Source organism: Pongo pygmaeus, chromosome Y (genome assembly GCF_028885625.2).
Source record: "Pongo pygmaeus isolate AG05252 chromosome Y, NHGRI_mPonPyg2-v2.0_pri, whole genome shotgun sequence".
Lineage (NCBI taxonomy): Eukaryota > Metazoa > Chordata > Mammalia > Primates > Hominidae > Pongo > Pongo pygmaeus.
The window spans coordinates 33,109,719-33,132,587 of record NC_072397.2 but is presented as its reverse complement, the minus strand read 5'-3'; the positions used below and the strand labels follow the sequence as shown (position 1 = coordinate 33,132,587).

At 36.0% G+C, this 22,869-nt stretch overlaps 2 pseudogenes; both read left to right on the top strand.

Moving 5' to 3' along the window:
• Window positions 1-17,082: 17,082 nt before the first annotated feature.
• On the top strand, window positions 17,083-18,545 carry LOC129025864 (glutamate dehydrogenase 1, mitochondrial-like; annotated as a pseudogene).
• Window positions 18,546-21,354: 2,809 nt separating this feature from the next.
• LOC129025748 (heat shock transcription factor, Y-linked-like) lies at window positions 21,355-22,528 on the top strand (annotated as a pseudogene).
• Window positions 22,529-22,869: the final 341 nt, after the last annotated feature.

Below are 22,869 nucleotides of genomic sequence, written 5' to 3'. Positions count from 1 at the left end.
CTTGCTTTCCTAAGAACCTGTATTATTTCAGTTTCAATCTCTGTTTCTTTGAACATAAAGTAAGACATGCATAGACATCACATCTGTGAATTTTTCTTCCCAAGATACATTTGTGCCAGTCTGTGTGTTTTTACACAAGAGCTCACATTAACTGTTATTACAAGTAAAAAAATTACATACTGTGACATTTACTTACCTTTTTTATATGTTCTTTTTCTTATTTGATCCTCAATTACTCCTTTGTCCATTAAAAAAAGTTAACTTTTTAAAAGTTTTTTCTGTATTTTCATGTGATAATTAATTATATTTGGACTTTAACTATATTCTAAAATAATATAGACTTTGAATAATATTAAATTTTTTGAATAATCTAAATTTTAAGTTCAACAGTATAAGTATATGCTGCTCTTATTCTTTTCTATCTTTCTCAGTATAACTTGTCTCAGATTATATCTGTACACCCTGAGTATCCATTATAGTAAATTTGTAACTTTTTATGTAATAGCTGCCTATGAAATCTGTAATAGCAATAGCTAAATTTGCCAGGATTGCAATAGCATTTTTCATTTTTTTAAGGGAATGTTTAATCACACATTATTTTAGCTTTTCTATATCTAGACATTTTTTGCTTGAATATCAATTTTACAAGAAATAGATTTTCTTCATTTCTCCAACGTGTTTTTTTTTTAGTTATTGATAGCTTAGAATGCATTCCATTAAGACGTTAACATTATGAATAAGAGCAACATGAAAGCTATTATTTAAAAAAACTGGATCTGTATTAACAAATCTGTTGTATTGTCTATTGTATGAAATATCTGTATTCTTGCTTTCAACAACTTAAAATTTTGTTTGTGACCAATTCCAGGCATTTTTCAACCAAGAGTGACTTCTGAGTTTAGCAAAACAGAAATAAAAATATGTTTCATCAATTCTTTATTTACCTTCTAGAAAGACTACAACAAAAACAATAAATTAGCACACAAGTGCTTCTTCACTCCTCCCTGAATTAGGAATGAAGGCCTGAAATGGAAAATGCAGATTTCAATTTTGAAGGCTTCGTCTGTGCCTGGGAGGCAGTATGGCAATGCAAAAAAATATTTACTACTTTAAAATTGTCTCTTTTGATGCTTTGCTTTGTTGATACAAACTACTGATTTACAGGGTACGGAGAGTTTTTGATTAGTTTGATGTTTCTTTGAATGGTTTGAAGCTGCCAACCCTGCAGTTTTGCCTTTATTTTTATTTGGGAAGCACTGATTATTTTAAACTCTCAGAGATTATTTTTTTTTAGGTGATCTATGATTTGTCCTATGAAAATATTGTTTAAAATAGTTAAATTGAATTTTATACTTTTAATTTGTGTTTATAATTGTTAGGTTTTTGTTTTGGTGGTTATGGTATGAAGTTTATTGTTTGCTTTTAATTAACTGATGTTATCAATTTCATATAAAAGGCAAGGGCAATATTCTCTATTATGAATTACATCTTGGTTTCATATAAAATATTTATACAACTATTTGTTTCCAAAGTGACTTTCAAGTACATATCTAAATAAAACAATAATGGAATAATTATATAGGCATGCAGCAAGATCTACAAGTGTGACAATCTCTGACAGAAGCCTGAATAAATTGTTTGAAAAACAACCAGGTCACTGTGCATGGAGCAGACTGTGGAAGGAAAATGATTGTAGACAATGAGATTATAGGGGTAACACACAGTCATTGTGATTATCTAGGGTTTCCATAGGTCAGTATATTTTACTTTAGTTTCACTTTAAGCCAAGTTAATGACTGGAAGTGGAAGTGGTAAGGTTGTTACTAGCATCTAGTGCCAAGAGGCTAGAAATGCTGTTGAATACCTTAAAATCCAGTCTCAGCACCTTTGAGAAATTAACGGTATTGAACCATCTCTCCAGAAAATTGTGAAAAAAAAAAAAGAAGCATACTTTTAAAAAACATTGATTTTATATTTTCAACGTTACTTAACTCAATCTTTGGTTTCTGTAAATCAGAAGGATTTTAAGAAGCTCTTTTAAAGTTCAGTTGATTCAAGTTAGGGTAAGTATTAGTAAAGTGAAGTCAGTTCAGTTAATCAATGATTAGAAAGTAAACTATAGGCTAGGTGCAGTGGCTATAATCCCAGTACTTTGGGAGGCCAAGGTGGGCCGATCACAAGGTCAGGACATCAAGATCATCCTGGCTAACATGGTGAAACCTTGTATCTACTAAAAATACAAAAAATAAAAAATAAAATTAGCTGGGCATGGTGAGGGGGGCCTGTAGTCCCAGGTACTCAGGAGGCTGAGGCAGGAGAATGGCGTGGACCCAGGAGGTGGAGCTTGTGGTAAGCTGAGGTGGTGCCACTGCACTCCAGCCTGGGTGACAGAGCAAGACTCCATCTCCGAAAAAAAAAAAGTAAACTATTTCATTTTTTCTCCCCCTTTCTTTTACGTTACTTTAAAATATTTCTGTAAAACACTAATATAGGAAAATAAAACCCTAGGCACACTATTTTTGGGATACCACAGACAACACTCAATGGCTTTTGGGATAGAACTAATCTTGAATACAACTGGAAGTCATACAGAATACAGATTTGTATATGTGCATTTGTGCACTTCATTATGCATACAGACTGGGCATAATGATTGTCATAAGACTAATATTAAATGTTTCTTATGACATAAAAGTTGCTGAGATTTTACAATAACCAAGCCAAATGGAAACCGAGATTTCAAGGATTATAGCCAGGGTTAGAGAATTCTAGCTGTTGAGTAGAATGAAAGCTCAAGCATCTTCTAGGAGAGGCCATCACTGTTGCCTAATCAGCATGGTGATTATCTCTGCAGAAACAGGTGAAAAGGCTGATGGCAGTATGAATCTCATTCTTCCTGGATGCAGAAACATAATTTGAGATTATCTGAATGGCAGGGCTGAATGACCTGGAACTCAAACAGGGATAAAAGTTTCCCCTGTCTTATCACATTATGGTAAGACAAAAATAAAACAACAGCTGTGGCCCTTCAGTGTGCACAGACCTAGGAGCTCTCAAAGCCAGGGTGGGCTGTCACACCCTTTGTGGCTTTGCGTTTTCCAGCATCTCCAAGCTTCTGGGTTTCAGTACATTCCCCAGTATCAGCTGTGGAAGCTGCTTGCAGTAGGACTGGTCCAGCTGCAGCTTTTCAATGATCTAGCAGTTCTGTTGGCAACTAAAACTTCCTGGCCTGATACAGCTGGCATGACTGACCTTGTTTAGCAGCTGGAGCCCATACTTGCTCATACACCCCTCACCACTAATCCATGTTTGCCCTTGGCAGGTGATAAATCCTGGCTGTTAATGCCAGATGAGTGCAGCATGTCAGATAGTGTGTGTAGAACAACTTAGCAGGTCTGATTAAAGCTCAGGGAAAGGCACCACAGGCCACAGAGGTTTTCATCTGGCAAATTGATGCCCCTAAAATCCCATAGCAAAAAAAGCATAGCTGGTTATTTTTAAATGACTTACTTCTTTTGGTTCTTGAAATAATGACTATTCAGTGTCCTACATTTTGGTATCTTTTAACGTCTTTTGCAAATGATTATATTTCAAAATTTTTACAAAATCAAATTTGAAAGATTATTTGCGTTGAATCACCTGATCCATCTTATGTACACTGCATTTTTTTTAAAACAGAGTTTCAGTTTTGTCATCCAAGCTGGAGTGCAATGGCATTTTCTCAGCTCACTGTACCTCCTGCCTCTGCCTCCTGTGGAGCTGAAATTACAGGCACCATCCACGGTGCCCAGCATGACATTGAAAACCAGATTAGCATTCTCCTAGTAGATTATGAAGCTTACTTATGAAAGAGTATTTCTAATTCCTGGACTTTGATGTTTTGTACTTATATAATTTCTGATTGAGAGTCACTTTTGCTCAGGATTATAATATGATGAGCAGCATGTCTGACGTTTTCTGCTAAATTCAATAGTAACATCCATTTTCTGTGGTTGAAATACCCTAATATGTTTTTGTCTCATGGAATATAAATTGTTGACATTTACTATTCTAGAGAGTTCTGAAGAAGAAATTAAAAACCACATTTTCAAATTTTGCAGAGGCCGGGGGGTGGTGCTTCACACCTGTAGTCCAAGTACATTTGATGACTGAGGCTGGAGGATCATCTGAGTTTAAGAGTTGTAGACCAGCCTGGTCAATAGGGTGAAACCTCGTCTTCACTAAAATTACAAACATACACACATAGAAAAATCAGCTGGGCATGGTGGTGGACAGCTGTAATCCCATCTACTTGGGAGGCTGAGGCAGGAAAGTCGCTTAAATCTGGGAGGTGGAGGTTGCAGTGAGCTGAGATCACACCATTGCAGTCCAGCCTGTATGAAAAGAGCAAACCACTGTCTTAAAAAAAAAAGTGCAGAAATTTTATATGAGATCTCATTTTTCTCTAATTTTTGGCTATTCTAACATCCTGAAATTTTCTCTAACTTGCTGCTATTCTAACATTCTGTCATTTGTGAAATATACCAGGGTGTCCTGCATGTACCATGGAACTTAATATAAAACAATACTAAATTAATTAAACGCAAATAATTTTTTTTTTCTGGATGTGAGGTTACAGTAGCTTTGAAATGTGTGCCAAACTTTATTTAAAACATTTTGTAATTACAAATCAGCATTGTCACAAACTTCATTGAAAAGCAAATAAGTAGCATATCTCAATTTTTAGCTGATTGAATTTCTTTTCTTTTCTTTTTAGAAAGAAATCTCACACTGTCTCTTTGGCTGGAGTGCAGTGCTGCAATCTTAGCCCACTGCAACCCCCTGCCTCCCAGCTTCAAGTGTTTATTCTTCATCAGCTTCTTGAATAGCTGAGAATACAGATGCACACCACCACACCTGATGGATTTTTACCATATTGGCCATGCTTGTCTCAAGCTCCAGAGCTCAAGTACCCTGCCTGTCTTGGCCTCCAAAAGTATAGGAATTACATGTGTGAATCACCACACCTGGCCTCTGACTGAATTTCTAATTAAAAAAAAATCTGTCTTGCAAAACCTTATTTTCCATATTATCTTTTTGATGTGTTTCTTTATATGTCTCATAAATAAAATGGTATAATTTTAATGTATTTTCTTGTAAGTGAAAATGAATTTATTTTTATTAATATGTAATTAAAATAGTAAGTATATTTAGCATGATTTTTTTTTTGGCTGTGTGTAAAGTTATGAGGTTGTAGAAATTTCTTTAAAAAACTAATTTGGATAATTAATTACATTAGTTCATTGTACTCAGGTTATTTTCCTCAGGATTTTCTTTTGTAAGAAAACTCAAAATTGCTTCAAGATACATTGAGATGTTCAATTAGGTGAAATAAACTTAAAGGTATTGTCTTTGAAAAGAAAGTTTTTATAAGCTATATTTTCTACCAATAATATGTGATTATTTTTTTCTAACATACTAGAAATTAATTTTTTTCATTTTCCCTGCACCTAGAGTTCAACTGCAATATATGAGAAGCAAAGAACTGTTAACCAAGAAGGTTGTTCCAGTCCGTAAGTCACCCATTACCATCAACCCTGGTTTTGAGCTACCTGCAGCACCAGCTATTGGCTGTGTAAAAAATCTCACAGTGATGCTAGACTGTTTGACTGAAACATTTTACATAGACAAAGTAAAAACTGTGAGTATTTTAAATTATAAAGCAGTTTTGTTCATTAATCATACTTTTGTTTAAAATTCTATTGTTTCATTTAGAAAAATTAACTCAGGGTTTCCTCTGTTTTGGGTTAACTAGTTTACCATTTTGTAGTCACCAGGTATATAATTAAAACCATTTAAGTAAGAGAACATTAATTTTTTAACAAGCATGTATTTCTTAACTTCTCTCCTATAGTTGGTTTTGGTACTTTACCACAGTTGGTCTTATTTAGTCATATGTGAAAAAAAAATATTAATCCTTTAGAGTAAAAGAAATCTAATTTAATGCTACAAAATTTTATATTAAAATATATTCATTTAAAAGATTTTCACAACCGAAACGTTAAAGTTGCTTAATGTATTTTAATTATATTCTGAGAGGTATCTTTTTAAAAAATCATAATGTGAGAAGAGAACATTTGAGTGCATTTTGTTACTTTTAAATGTCCATATTAGTTAAGCAAAATGGGTGGCAATGTTGAAATCTTACACAAAACTGAAACTCAGAGTGGGAGTCAATGTAAGTAAGTTAAAAAGTACGAACAGGAAATTTCATTAATTTGAAGAGAAACCTGACGGCTAAGAATATAATTAACAACAGCATTCTGTACAGATATTTAATTGGAAATATGAAATTATATTTGTTTATGTTTCTTCTGTATGAGTATATTTTTTAGTACATTGTAGGAGTTTCTAGCTAAACTCACTTATTGAAAGTTCAGATCTTTATGTGTTCTGTAGGATCTATGTAGACAGAAGAATTTCCTTTTTGAAAGCACTTTTTTTTTGTTATTTTGTTTTACTATTGTATTGGAATAGTAAATATAAATTTAACCAAACACTATTTTTGTTAAACTATTTAGCCACTGTTTTCTTGTGATTAGTATATATTTTCAAATATATAAGAGGACATGCAGTAAAAACTATGAACTTGTCACCAATAATATATTTCTGGTCCAGAGATTTTCTTTTAGGTATATGCACTTCTCCAAACCCTTACCTATTTTTTTTTTTTTACAGAAATCAGCATATGCACTATACATTATGGTAAACTTTGTTTTGTACTTAGTCACACACCTGTCAATACATGAAGATCTGTTTAATTTTCTTTTGTAGCTACATAACTTGCAGTTCAATGTGCTCTAATTTATGCCATCCACCTCTAAGACAGAGTGATGTGTAAGCTGTATTCAGTTTTACAAAAGGTAGCATTTAAAATTTTCACAGGTATTTTAAAGACACCATCAAATTGTATTCTTCTCACAATACAACTGTGAACGTATATAAAGCAATTATCACTATTAGCTGAGGAAGAAAGTGATAATTATGTGAATGTTATAGTTTTTATGAGTTGGAACAATAATTTAAATGAAGTGTTCAATTAAAACTGAGAAAACCCTAATGTTCTACTTATATAAAGTTCTGATGAAAGTGTATTGGATAGATTTATTTTAAGTGCAAAAGTTTTTTAATATGTAAAGTCATAATGATTAATGCTAAGTCTCTGTTTAACACATGAGAATTTAATATTATATCATCGTGTATGACTCTTTCTAATAAAATTATTACAAAAGCAATGCCATTAAAAAGTGTGGACTTAAAAATTCTGTATTTAATCGTCTTTATAGTGGCTCACATTGCTGATATAAAAGTTTAAAGTACTCTTTCAAAATGCCTGTGTTAACCTTACAGAATAAATTTCACAACCCAATTAAGAGAACAATGGGTAAAATCATTATTTTTGTTGCAAAAGTGTTATTTTTTCATAGCTTGTGAAGCACTCAAAGAGTAGCACTATCTGCCCCCTGTTGGATCCTGCCCACCAAAAAGATTGGTGGAACTCAGAGAAGCTGCTGCTACTTTTCACATAAATTCTGTGATCCAGAAACTATACATAATCCTAGTCATCAGAAACAGTTTTTCTACAATTGAAAAGGCAGTGATAAAGATGATGATTGTTCAAAGATGAGAAAAAAATTGTAATGTATCTTTTAATTATTGTTTTTTAGTATTCTGATAGTAGACACTGTTGTTCTTCCTGAGATTAGTGTACTTTCATGAGATTTTTATCAGGATTGCAATTTGATGGTATGGCTAGAATATGTGAGATACTATGATTGGCATATTTATTGTGCTCACTATCTAGTAATTTGAATTTTTTAAAAATTTTATTATTATTATACTTTAGGTTTCATGGTACATGTGAACAATGTGCAGGTTAGTTACATATGTATACATGTGCCATGCTGGTGCGCTGCACCCACTAACTCGTCATCTAGCATTAGGTATACCTCCCAATGCTATCTCTCCCCCCTCCCCCCACCCCACAAATGTCCCGAGAGTGTGATGTTCCCCTTCCTGTGTCCATGTGTTCTCATTGTTCAATTATGTAATTGCCTCCCCTGTCTCTTTTGATCTTTGTTGGTTTAAAGTCTGTTTTTTCAGAGACTAGGATTGCAACCCCTGCCTTTTTTTGTTTTCCATTTGCTTGGTAGATCTTCCTCCATCCTTTTATTTTGAGCCTATGTGTGTCTCTGCACATGAGATGAGTTTCCTGAATACAGCACACTGATGGTCTTGAGTCTTTATCCAATTTGCCAGTCTGTGTCTTTTAATTGGAGAATTTAGTCCATTTACATTGAAAGTTAATATGGTTTTGTGTGAATTTGATCTGGTCATTATGATGTTAGCTGGTTATTTTGCTCGTTAGTTGATGCAGTCTCTTCCTAGTCTTGACGGTCTTTACATTTTGGCATGATTTTGCAGTGGCTGGTACTGATTGTGCCTTTCCATGTGTAGTGCTTCCTTCAGGAGCTCTTTTAGGGCAGGCCTGCTGGCGACAAAATCTCTCAACATTTGCTTGTCTGTAAAGGATTTTATTTCTCCTTCACTTATGATGCTTATTTTGGCTGGATATGAAATTCTGGGTTGAAAATTCTTTTGTTTAAGAATGTGGAATATTGGACCCCACTCTCTTCTGGCTTGTAGGGTTTTTGCCAAGAGATCCGCTGTTAGTCTGATGGGCTTCCCTTTGAAGGTAACCCGACCTTTCTCTCTGGCTGCCCTTGTCATTTTTTCCTTCATTTCAACTTTGGTGAATCTGACTGTTATGTGTCTTGGAGTTGATCTTCTCGAGGAGTATCTTTGTGGTGTTCTCTGTGTTTCCTGAATCTGAATGTTGGCCTGCCTTGCTAGATTGGGGAAGTTCTCCTGGATAATATCCTGCAGAGTGTTTTCCAATTTGGTTCCATTCTCCCTGTCACTTTCAGGTACACCAATCAGACGTAGATTTGGTCTTTTCACATAGTCCCACATTTCTTGGAGGCTTTGCTCTTTTCTTTTTATTCCTTTTTCTCTAAACTTCCCTTCTCACTTCATTTCATTCATTTCCTCTTCCATGGCTGATACCTTTTCTTCCATTTGATCGCATTGGCTCCTGTGGCTTCTCCATTCCTCACTTAGTTCTCGAGCCTGGGTTTTCAGCTTCATCAGCTCCTTTAAGCACTTCTCTGTATTGGTAATTCTAGCTATACATTCTTCTAAATTTTTTTCAAAGTTTTCAACTTCTTTGCCTTTGGTTTGAATATCCTCCCATAGCTCAGAGTAATTTGATCGTCTGAAGCCTTCTTCTCTGAGCTCATCAAAGTCATTCTCCATCCAGCTTTGTTCCATTGCTGGTGAGGAACTGCGTTCCTTTGGAGGAGGAGAGGCACTCCGCTTTTTAGAGTTTCCGGTTTTTCTGCTCTGTTTTTTCCCCATCTTTGTGGTTTTACCTACTTTTGGTCTTTGATGATGGTGATGTACAGATGGGTTTTTGGTGTGGGTGTCCTTTCCTTTAGTTTTCCTTCTAACAGACAGGACCCTCAGCTGCAGGTTTGTTGGAGTACCCAGCCGGCTGTGTGAGGTGTCAGTCTGCCCCTGCTGCGGGGTGCCTCCCAGTTAGGCTGCTCAGGGGTCAGGGGTCAGGAACCCACTTGAGGAGGCAGTCTGCCCGTTCTCAGATCTCCAGCTGTGTGCTGGGAGAACCACTGCTCTCCTCAATGTGGTCAGACAAGGACATGTAAGTCTGCAGTGGTTACTGCTGTCTTTTTCTTTGTCTGTGCCCTGTCCCAAGACTTGGAGCCTACAGTGGCAGGCAGGCCTCCTTGAGCTGTGGTGGGCTCCACCCAGTTCAAGTTTCTGGGCTGCTTTGTTTACCTAAGCGAGCCTGGGCAATGGCTGTCACCCCTCCCCCAGCCTTGCTGCCGCCTTGCTGTTTTATCTCAGACTGCTGTGCTAGCAATCAGCGAGACTCCGTGGGCGTCGGACCCTCTGAGCCAGGGGCAGGCTATAATCTCCTGGTGCACCATTTCCTAAGCCCATCGGAAAAGCACAGTATTTGGGTGGGAGTGGCCCGATTTTCCAGGTGGTTTCTGTCACCCCTGGAGAGGGCAGTCCCTGAACCCTTGTGCTTCCTGAGTGAGGTAATGCCTCACCCTTCTTTGGCTCATGCACGGTGTGATCACCCACTGACCTGTGCCCACTGTCTGGCACTCCCTAGTGAGATGAACAGGGTACCTCAGATGGAAATGCAGAAATCACCCATCTTCTGCGTCAGTCACTCTGGGAGCTGTAGACCGGAGCTCTTCCTATTAGGCCATCTTGGCTCCTCCCCTGAAATTTTAGTTAATAATAATTACCACTTTTGTTTGTTTGTTTTCAAACCATGCTAGATGTAGTCACATTTCTATGACCTGGTAAATGAAATTCAGCCTTCGAATAATGAGAAGTTTTTTTTTTTTTTTGAGACGAAGTCTCGTTCTCTCACCCAGGCTGGAGTGCATTGATGCAATCTCAGCTCACTGCAAGCCTTGCCTCCTGGCTTCACGCCATTTTCCTGCCTCAGCTTCCCAAGTAGCTGGGACTACAGGAGCCCACCATCAAACCTGGCTATTTTCTTTTTCTATTTTTAGTAGGGATGGGGTTTCACTGTTATCCAGGGTGGTCTCCTGACCTCTTGATCCACCCATCTCAGCCTCCCAAAGCACTGGGATTACAGGTATGAGCCACCATGCCGGGCCTTTAATTTTTAATAATTATATTCACATTTTGTTTTTTAAAGTAGGCATTTTTTTTTTTTTTTTTTTTTTACTGTTGTTCTGTCTGTGTCATATAAGCTGTACTTATTTTTAGGATTCTCTGAATATTTTTCTCAAATTAAGGTTTTTCTGCTAAGGAAAAATATTGTTTTTGAGATAATGCTACATGGACCCATTAGCAACATGATATAACTATTAAAATCAGGCTGCTAAGAGTATAAAAGCATCTGGTTGAAAATAAAAAGCATCTGGTTTGAAATAAAGCCGAAAAAAATGTTAGGTTTTAGTGGCAGTTTGCATATTTAAGATACAGCTATGAAGTAAGTGAACCCAGAATACTTTAATTTTGGAAATGTTTGTACTCAAGTAATTTATCCTTCCTTTACTTTTTTGCATAGATATTGACAGAAACTAAATAAATTAGAATATTTTAACTGTAGTAAATAATTCTTAAATTTCTGTTTATCTTCCTCAGTGATCAGAAATTGTTTGGTTTTCAAATAGCATCTCAGCACTTATCATCAATGGAGATTAAAACACAAACTTTCCTCTGCGTTTCTAGATCTGATAGATCACACCATGCAGTCATTGCAACCTTGGCAGTGTTTCTTTTATTAGAATCTCCATATGGGATGTTCACTAACACTTGATTAACAGCCACTAACAAACAACAACAACAAAAATGTAAAATTCAAGTCCTGGTATTGTAGTTGGTTTTACCTCTAGGGTGTTGAATTTAAAACAGATAAAGATGGATAATTATACTGACAAAAAGTGAATGAGGCAGACAGAATATAAAATTCTAATAAAGTCTCCATCTTTGCTCTTGGTTGCTTGTGCTTTATGTTTTCTTAGCACTTCACTGTGGCGTGCATGTCTGGCTAGCTAATTTTTCTATGCGACGAACTTCATCAGTGCATAAACTGGATATTGTTTCTTTTTGTATCAATAACCTCAGGTGTAGAGAAAAACATATAGAAACATGATAGATATGTGTAAGATAACGTTATTTTTCTCTGTAGCTACAAGGAAATTATGACATTTGGAGTTCCTGTGTATGTTCTCATTCCATCCACAACCAGTTTAACAGCCATATTTGTTGTGCGGTAATAATTCCAAATATGTCACATAAATTATATCATGAAATCTGTAAAAATACATTATACTCACAAGAGAACTCTGAATTCTAGGAGAACAAACTATCTTATTCCTCATAAGTTATTTATCTCAGAGCACATAGCCATCAGTGTCTGTGTCAGTAATGTTTTCTGATTTACAACAAATAAGAGACTTTTACATACACAGGTTCTGCAACCGGATTTCTGCAAACGTATATTAAGATGTTTGAAAACAAAAACAAAAACAAATCAATATGACTGTAAAATGTAACAAATTTAAAGCTGTTAGAGTATATTATCTGCCTATGGAGCATTTACATTTTATTAAATATTTATGTAGGGAAAAAGTAAACTACACAAGAGGAAGGATGTGAATTATACTTACATACTCCATCATTGTAAATCAGAAGCTTGAGCAGACACAAATTATAGTATTTAAGAGGCTTCTGGAGCCAATCCCCTATAACTATCAAAGGATTGCTATATGTAAATATTTTAAGCTTTGGTAAGAAAATATTGCTCAAGTTAGCGATGGCATAATCACCCTAATGATGTTAATTATTATTTACTTATACTTTTATAAATAAATTTAAAAGATTATAAGCCCTAATATTATTATTAAATTGTTTTAATATTTGCTCAGGGAATGTGAACATTTTACATGTTGTCTGTCTATGGTATGTTAACATAATTAAGCACTTGCTATTTAAATAATTTTTTTTTCTTTTTTTTTTTGGCCAACAGAAAGGATTTGAGTATGAATAAAAATGTGCATTTACATTCAGTGATTATTTTGAATTTCCTTGGGAGTTGGATACGCGACCTTACACAGAAGCAGGCGTTGCAAAGCTGGAAGAGAATACTGTCCAATCAGAAAATCAGTTGATTTAACAGAAAGAGTAACCTGAAAATAAAACTACAAAGATCACAAAATGCAGACTTTTAAGTGTGCCTGTATTCTGTGGTCAAGCAAGCAGTGGGCATAAATATTCTTATATTATTCAAAAAATGGTAGGATGATGACTGAGATTCCTGGTATAAATTTGATGATGAAGATTTAACAGGATTTAAAATTGATGATGATGAGAAATTTTATCGAAGGCCTTTTCGGCATCTATTGAGATAATCATGTGGTTTTTGTCTTTGGTTCTGTTTATATGATGGTTTGCATTTATTGATTTGCGTGTATTGAACCAGCTTTGCATCCCAGGGATGAAGCCCACTTGATCATGGTGGGTAAGCTTTTTGATATGCTGCTGGATTCAGTTTGCTAGTATTTTATTCAGGATTTTTGCATCGCTATTCATCAGGGATATTGGTCTGAAATTCTCTTTTTTGTACATATGTCTCTGCTAGGATTTGGTATCAGGATAGTGCTGGCTTCATAAAATGAGTTGGGGAGGATTCTCTCTTTTTCTATTGATTGGAATAGTTTCAGAAGGAATGGTACCAGCTCCTCTTTGTGCCTCTGGTAGAATTCAGCTATGAATCCATCTGGTCCTGGACTTTTTTTGGTTGATAGGCTATTAACTGCTACTTCAATTTCAGAGCCTGTTATTGGTCTATTCAGGAATTCAACTTCTTCCTGGTTTAGTTTTGGGAGTGTGTATGTGTCAAGGAATTTATCCATTTCTTCTAGATTTTCTAGTTCATTGGTGTAGAGGTGTTTATAGTAGTCTCTGAAAATACTTAAATGTTAGACCTAACCCATAAAAACCCTAGAAGAAAACCTAGGCAATACAAGACATAGGCATGGACAAGGACTTCATGTCTAAGACACCAAAAGCAGTGGAAACAAATGCCAAAATTGACATATGGGTTCTGATTAAACTAAAGAGCTTCTGCACAGACAAAGAAATTACCATCAGAGTGAACAGGCAACCTGTAGAATGGAAGAAAATTTTTGCAATCTACCCATCTGACAGAGGGCTAATATACAGAATATACAAAGAAATTAAACAAATTTACAAGAAAAAATCAAACAACCCCATCAAAAAGTGGGCAAAGGATATAAACAGATGCTTCTCAAAAGAAAACGTTTAGGCAGCAAGAAGACACATCGAAAAATGCTCATTATCACTGGCCATCAGAGAAATGCAAATCAAAACCACAATGACAGACCATCTCACACCAATTAGAATGGTGATTATTAAAAAGTCAGGAAACAACAGGTGTTGGAGTGGATGTGGAGAAATAGAAAATCTTTTACACTGTTGGTGGGACTGTAAACTAGTTCAACCATTGTGGAAGACAGTGTGGTGACTCCTCAAGAGTCTAGAACTGGAAATATCATTTGACCCAGCCATCCCATTACTGGGTATATACACAAAGGATTATAAATCATGCTGCTATAAAGACACATGCACACGTGTGTTTATTGTGGCACAATTCACAATAGTGAAGACTTGGAACCTACCCAAATGTCCATCAATGGTAGACTGGATTAAGAACATGGCACATATATACCATGGCATACTTATGCAGCCATTAAAAAATGATGAGTTCATGTCCTTTGTAGGGACATGGATGAAGCTGGAAACCATCATTCTGAGCAAACTATAGCCAAGGACAGAAAACCAAACACCACATGTTCTCACTCATAGGTGGGAATTGAGCAATGAGAACACTTGGACACAGAATGGGGAACATCACACAATGAGACCTGTCATGGAATGGGGGAAGTGGGGAGGAAGGAGGGATAACATTAAGAGATATACCTAATGTAAATGACGAGTAAATGGGTGCAGCACACCAACATGGCACATATATACATATGTAACAAACCTGCACATTGTGCACATGTACTCTAGAACTTTAAGTGTAATGATAAAAAAAGAAATTTTAAAAATTAGTGTTTTGATGGAGAGTACATGAATGTATTTGATCACATGCTGAAGTGCATGTCATATAGACAGCAGAAGAGGGGATAAAATGCTTACATAGTTTTGAAATAATAAACAAATGGACATGATTAGTGAAGAAGATGAGATGATAAAACATATATTATGGCTAACTGTTGCAAGACCACATCATATCATCATGTCACCAGCCTTCGAGAAAAGTGTATGGTAAAAAAAAAAAAAAAATGACATTTATTCCTAAGTGAAAGCAATAAAATTGAGTATTTGCAGTTTGTGAAAGAACTGCTTACTTGTAATGGTGTTTATTTAAACCCTGCTCATGCTAAGCTTTTAGATTAGCTTCTTAGTAACAAAAATAATGTGTGCTTGGCTTCTATGATTCTTTACAAGGTATCAACATGTTTTTAATACTTTTCTTCAGTCTTCTGTTTGCTTTTTTCATAGAATCATTAGCCTTAATTTATGTGAATGTGTTTCGTTTCTGGTTTAGTTATTTTAAAGTAAAAAATTTAAGATATCTGCACCTTAGAATAGTGGCCCTTAATGTATGGATATATGAAAAGCATTTATTTATTACACCAGTTATTATTTTTTACTCAAGCATTAGTTTAAAATGTGGGTTAGTGAAGTGGTAAGATCGTCAGTAAAAACTAGTGTTAACTAATAAGAATTATGTTAAGAAACAGCTTGAAAATACAACTGACTGTATAGGTACTTTTTATTTAAAGAGCAGAATTATTTTTCTGCCTGAATCAAAATAAATTACTATGATTAGTACACAGATTGCTGCTACATTCCTCATTATCACTGTATTTTACATTTTAAAAAACTAATTTGTGTTCCTGCCAGTGACTGGTATATGGCTTTGGATTTTATTCATAGGGAACTTATAATTGGTTTGGTTGTCTATTATACTTCTTTACATTTTCATAACCATAAAAATATTATTTCAAATTTTAAATATACAATAAACATTTTTGCAGTAATTGTGAGAGAATTCTTCGTAAACTTAAAATTGTGTAATCTAAGTGTGTGTTTATTATTTCAAAATTGGTTCCTACTCCAATAACTTTGTATTGCACCTTTTTCCAGTGTATCATTAAGTATGAATCTTTACCTTTTCTAAATAAAATATTAAGTAATAATTAAAAAGATAATAACGTATTTTAGCTGAGGTTTTCTTGCTCATAATAATAATTCCAATAATTTGGAAGGCCAAGGCAAAAAGATCACTTGAGGCCAAGAATTTTGAACCTGGTTTGGCAAAATAGTGAAACACAATCTCTACAAAAGTTTTTACAAATCAGGAAGATATGGTGGCTCACACCAGTAACCGTAACAATCTATAAGTCCATGGTGGGTGGATCACTTCAGGCTTATAAAGTGAGGCTGGCTTGAACAATATAGCAGGACTCTGTCTATAAAAAATATTAAAATAATTAAAGAAACTGAATAGTTATCTGAGCCTACTGGCCTTTTCCTGGAGAACCTGCTAACTGGGAGGCTGAAGCTGCAAGAGCATGCATATCACAGGCTGCCACTAAGGAGATCAGACAGATACCTGATTCTTTTACGTAGCTAAGTGGATACAGCCTACTTTACGTTTACCTTTTTCATGTAAAAATGCTTCTTTTCTTGCCTTTTTATGACTATAGGTAGGCTTGTAGTTTGGAGTCAGAAGACAGCTTTAGCTGAGTCATCTCCCCCTGAAAACACAAGGCATACTCCTTCCCTACACAGTCACCCATCTTAGCAACCCAAAATGCTCAGCCAGAATTTGACTTAGATTGTCCTACATTTAATGTGATTTTGTCTTCTGATCCTCCCATTAACGCTCTCTTTTCTCCACACTCATCTCCCATCTTTTGCTACTGTCAGTAATCATTCATCCCCTCCCATCACAAAAGAAGCGTATACTCCATTCAGATAGAGCGATATGAAAATTCTCCAGAAAAGTAAAAAATTAAAAATATATATATTTTAATTTTGCACTTTTTTTAATTTTAAAAAAAGGTCAAAATTGAGGAACCACATGCATCTGGTAGGAGACGGGTTTTATCTTCACAAAGAATTTACTGATGTGAACATTTTTGTTACATAATATTAGTAGAAAAAAATCTGAATTAAACAAGAACAAAAAACCGCAAAACCTGGGGTGAAGCCCTGCTGCTTTCCTTGGCCTGGCCCGCTGCCCTGGGCTCAGCGGCCGCCCACACGGCCGCGTTGCTGGGCCAGGCCCGGGGACACTCCGCCTCCACCCCGCAGTCGGGGCTCGCATTGGCCGCATGGAGCCACTACAGCGAGGCGGTGGCCGACCGCTAGGACTACCCCAACTTCTTCAAGATGGTGGAGGGCTTCTTCAATCGCGGCGCCAGCATCGTGGAAGACAAGCTGGAGGAGGACCTGAGGACCTGGGAGAGTGAGGAGCAGAAGGGGAACAGGCTGCGCGGCATCCTGTGGATCATCAAGCCCTGCAACCATGTGCTGAGTCTCTCCTTCCGCATCGGGCACGACGACGGCTCCTGGGAGGTCATCTAAGGCTACACGGCCCAGCACAGCCAGCACCGCAAGCCCTGCAAGGGAAGTGTCCATTACAGCACTGATGTGAGTGTAGATGAAGTAAAAGCTTTGGCTTCTCTGATGACATACAAGTGTGCAGTGGTTGATGTGCTATTTGGGGTTGTTAAGAACAATCCCAAGAACTATACTAGTAATGAATTGGAAAAGATCACAAGGAGCTGGCAAAGAAAGGCTTTATTGGTCGTGGCATTGATGTGCCTGCTCCAGACATGAGCACAGGTGAGCGGGAGATGTCCTGGATCGCTGATGCTTTTGCCAGTACCATAGAGCACTATGACATTAATGCACAAGCCCGTGTTACTGGTAAACCCATCAGCCAAGGGGGAATCCATGGACGCATCTCTGCTACTGGCCATGGTGTCTTCCGTGGGATTGAAAACATCATCAATGAAGCTTCTTACATGAGCATTTTAGGAATGACACCAGGGTTTGGAGATAAAACATTTGTCCTTCAGGGATTTGGTAATGTGGGCCTACACTCTATGAGATATTTACATGGTTTTGGTGCTAAATGTATTGCTGTTGGTGAGTCTCAAGGGAGTATATGGAATCCAGGTGGTATTTACCCAAAGGAAGTGGAAGACTTCAAATTGCAACGTGGGTCCATTCTGGGCTTCCCCAAGGCAAAGCCGTATGAAGGAAGCATCTTGGAGGTCAACTGTGACATACTGATCCCAGCTGCCTGTGAGAATCAGTTGACCAAATCCAATGAATCCAGAGTCAAAGCCAAGATCATTGCTGAAGGTGCCAAGGGGCAAACAACTCCAGAAGCTGACAAGATCTTCCTGGAGAGAAACATAATTGTTATTCCAGATCTCTACTTGAATGCTAGAGGAATGAGAGTATCTTACTTTGAGTGGCTGAAGAATCTAAATCATGTCAGCTGTAGCCGTTTGACCTTCAAGTATGAAAGGGATTCTAACTACCACTTGCTTTTGTCTGTTCAAGAGAGTTTAGAAAGACAATTTGGAAAGCATGGTGGAACTATTCTCATTGTACCCACGGCAGAGTTCCAAGACAGGACGCCGGGTGCATCTGAGAAAGACATCATGCACTCTGGCTTGGCATACACAATGGAGTGTTTTGCCAGGCAAATCATGTGCACAGCCAGGAAGTTTAACCTGGGATTGGACCTGAGAACAGCTGCCTATGTCAATACCATTGAGAAAGTCTTCAAAGTATACAATGAAGCTGGTTTGACCTTCACATAGATGGATCATGGCTGACTTCCTCACTATCCTCTTCACGTGTAACTTCTGCAGACCTATCACAAGTTTACATGCAACCACAGAAATCCCTTTCTCTCCTTACTCATTAATAATGGATACCATTCTCAACAAGTCAGTCCAAATCAGCCCATTAAGGAGAAATAAGTTAAGGTTAGAGGATCATGTACAAGCTGAGTGTGAAAGTAGAAGTCCCCTACACCAGAGAGCCATTTTGGTATTTTGCCTTCAAATAAAAAGCCTCCTCCATCTGGCTGTGCAGCCTTGCTCTGTGGCTTTTCCCAATGCAATCAGTGCTAGTGCTGGGGAAGGGACAGTCAAGAGCAGTCAGTTGCTTACTTATTTTGCTCTGGATGAGTCTGGGATATGCTGTAACTTTAACACATTTAAGAAGTAGGTGTGTGGCCTTTTCAGAAGGTGGCATGGTCCTCAAGTGAGTTCTCAGTATTTTATATCAGCAAAATAACTCAATTTTGCAGGTTGCAAACAAATATAAAAGCTGTTTGTGTTTACAAATTTTATTATTTTAGAATAGAATAAGTACATGCTGCTGTAATAAAATTGTCTTTAATCACTTAACAAGCCTAACCTTGACTCAAACAGTGAATGCCTATAAAAATAATAAATGAAAAAAACTAGTATTTTTATATCATAAATGAGTATTATTTATAGCTTATCATTCATGTATTGTTGTCCAGCAAACATTAAAAGCCCTGTGGATAATTAAGTTTTCTTCATACATGCAAAATGTTGGAGGCTATTTTCGTTAAAACCATCAGAATTTGCTTACTATAATTAAGACACATAGTCCAAAGAATGCAGGAAACTTTTTATCATGTTAACTAATTGTTCTCTTTTGAAGATCTATGGTTGACTAAACTATAATTCAAGTAGAATGTCCCAGAAAAAAACCACTTTGGCTCCCTGTTTGGAGTCTGGCAGGCTCTGAGCATTGCCAATTGCCCCTACTCACCTGACTTTGTATCCTCTCCTTTTAGAGGCTTTCCATTCTGCACCCAGCTTCACTAACAGAGAGCTGAAAACAACCTTGGGTTGAGTGTTTCATTTGGGAGTTATTTTGCCAGGGCCTTTTGAACAGTAGTGTCCCCATGAAGTGCTAGATAATACATGTGTAAGAATCAGCTTTTTTGTTTTTTTTTAACTATAACACCTTTCAGAAATTTCTAACTACTTTGTAACTGCATGGATTAACCTGTTGATAAAAGCAGTTATTTAAAGTCTACGTTTTCCAAAAAAAAAAAAAACCAAAACCTAAAGGATGTTAGACAAAGACAATCTTCTAACAATGACACCTCTTCCCAGTATGAGAGAACTAACTCCTACGATATGAGAAATATCAATATTTTATTTCTTTCTTCCACATGTATTCAACACTTATCAATGTCAAAGAGTTCAAATTTTAATATGTCAAATTTCAACCATGAAGATATAAAAAGTCTTACTGTTAATGCAGCATTGCTATTTTATTCAATAGTAACATTACTTTATAAATTCAAATCCTGCTTAATAATGTTAACAATTATTTGCAGGACACAAAGATTATTCCTTACAAAATCTTTTTTCATAGAGATTATGTTCTTGGAGCCAAATAAAAATTTTACTGCTTAGACAAACATACATGCTTACTTTTCTTACAACACTTTCTTGTTGTTATTATTTTTATTGTTATTATTATTTATTTACATCTCCTACTCTTTGGGATCTCCTTACAAGTAAATCACCTTCTTTTAAAATCTCTTTCATCATTAACATTTGTCAGATATTTACAGACATACCAAATAAAATCATTATTTATTTTTCTGATATGACTGAAAAAGGTTTTGAAGAGATATGCATATAAATAACTTTTTATTCTGAAATGTAATTAGTTAGTTTTATTCACAATTGTTCTCCCCTTGATTTATCAAGGTAAGTTTCACATAATGAAAAATTACATTTAAGTGTACAATTCAATGGAATTTAATATGTTTATGATGTCGTACAATCATCATCTATCTTTAGTTCCTAAACATTTCTATTGCCCAGCAGGAAACTCCATATCTACTAAAGAGTTCTTTTTATTTCCCAGCCTCTGATAACCAGTAACCTACTTTTTTTCTCTATGGCTATGTCTTTTTACCACATTGGTTTTGCACCGCAACAGTTTTCAATCCAACATGCCAAAGTCATAGAGGTTTTAAAATCGTTCACTTTTGTTTTCCTTTTCCTTTTTCTTTTTTTTTTTTTTTTTCATTTTGCAATTACCAGGACCTATGCTCCTCTCACCAGTCTAGTAAGAGTGTCTGTGTCAGGGAGAGAATTACATTTATTTCAGGGATTGAGGACATTATTTTGTTATTTATTTAAATGCTGCTACAGGGATGTGATTTTGCAGCCTACAATGTGTAAGTGAGCAGTCTATGTTTTATTTTCACTGGCTACATTTCTCAGACTGGGAAGGAAATACTTTTGGCCAGATTTTTATTGATTGCTAGGAGACTAAAGTCCTCTTGTGATGTCTTTGCTACTCAGCTTGACATATACTAGAGTGATGCTTTAGATTGCCTTACCTGCATAAGCCTTCTGAAGCTGCGTTTGAAGCTTCAGTCTTGAAAACCATACAGGCTGGAAGAGTATCTAAAGAAATATTTATTTGAGATGGCACATGTTTCTTCAGAAACTCAAGTTGTTTCTCCCAGAGATGAATTAACTGATTCAGAAGCCTCCACTAGATCTCCACTGTGTAAACTCACATTCCCCGGGGACTCAGACTTAAGGTCAATGATTGAAGAAAATGCTGTTCAGGTTTTTTCACAAGAATCCTTGTTAAAATGGCCATGTGACACAGTGTGTGTTTCTGAGCCAGATAAAGATAATGATTTTTTTTTCTCTGACCTTCCCCAGGAAATATCAGAAAATATTTGAGAGTGACCAATTCAAGTCTATTCTATAGGATGGGAATGGAACTTGCATAGTGATTAATGAAGAACTCATCAAGAAAGAAATTTTGGATAGAAAGTCTCCTTACAGAATATTTCAAGCTGAGAGTATCAAAAGTTTTGTTTGACATCTCAGCCTTTATGGATTTAGTAAAATTTGACAGAATTTTCAAAGATCTGCCTTTGTAGCCACCTTTCTGGCAGGAGAGAATGAATCCATTGTCTTAAGCAAGATATTTAATATATTTCAGTTACCACTTTACATAGAGTATATATGTAATTTTACTTTGTACATCAGTAAATATGTTAATACATGAAGTAAGACCAGATTTTGAAAATTATATAAAATGCTAAGGTAAAAATTTTTTAATTTTTTTTGAAATTATTGAGTTCAGCTTGAGGATTAACCTTCCAGCATTTTAAGAAATTTTGCTAACAACTTTGAATCTTACCAGTGAAATCAAAATAAATGTACCAAAGCCACTTAATGCAATGTTACTATTAATATATACCATGTTTTCACTTGAGGGCTTAACAACTTTAGTGCTCTTTTCCCAAAAGCACATTCTTGAAAATAGTAAACCATATTCATGAATTTTTTGATGATATTAAGTTTGTGTGATGAAACAGAAATCTGATATTTTAAGTGTTTGTTATTGTCACTTGTCTCAACAAATTGCAACAGATCAGCATGCTATTTTAAATCAGTTGACCTCTATTCATATGCACTCTCATAGCACCTGCATCCAAGCAAGTGGCCACATTGTGAATTTCATTACAACCACAACTTCTCAATACCACAACATAATTCCCTTGCAAAACTGTTTTCTGGGGCTGATAGTGGAACCATCTGCTCTTCCAACAAGATATCCTGTGGTATTAGTCAACGAGGCTCCACATCCTAACCTGCTACCAGTAGGCAAACCATGGTTGCAAATGCCTACGATACCTGATACATCAGCTGTGCCTCATTCCAGGCCAGAACTTCAACCATCACAACTGGACAAATATCACCCTAATTACAAATGATCTTCCATTAAAACAGTATCAGATTATGCATGACAACAGAGACTAACATTTACATAGACCAAAAAAACCCTAAAAATATCTGCAATTATCTTACTGAAAAATAAAACTGCATGACAACTTATATGTTTGCTTTTTCTTTATTTCTCAAAGTATAGTTAAAAGTAAAATGATGTTTTCTTTCAGTGTCAGACTGTTGTACTACTTCCTATAAAAATATATGTGGGCTTTTTGATTATTTGTAAGGAAATTTGATGTGCTCCTTTGTAAGTTAAGTAATTTAGTTCTTTAAAGAAGAAAAAATAATAAAGTCTTTGGGTCCACTTGCTGCTGAAACAACATGG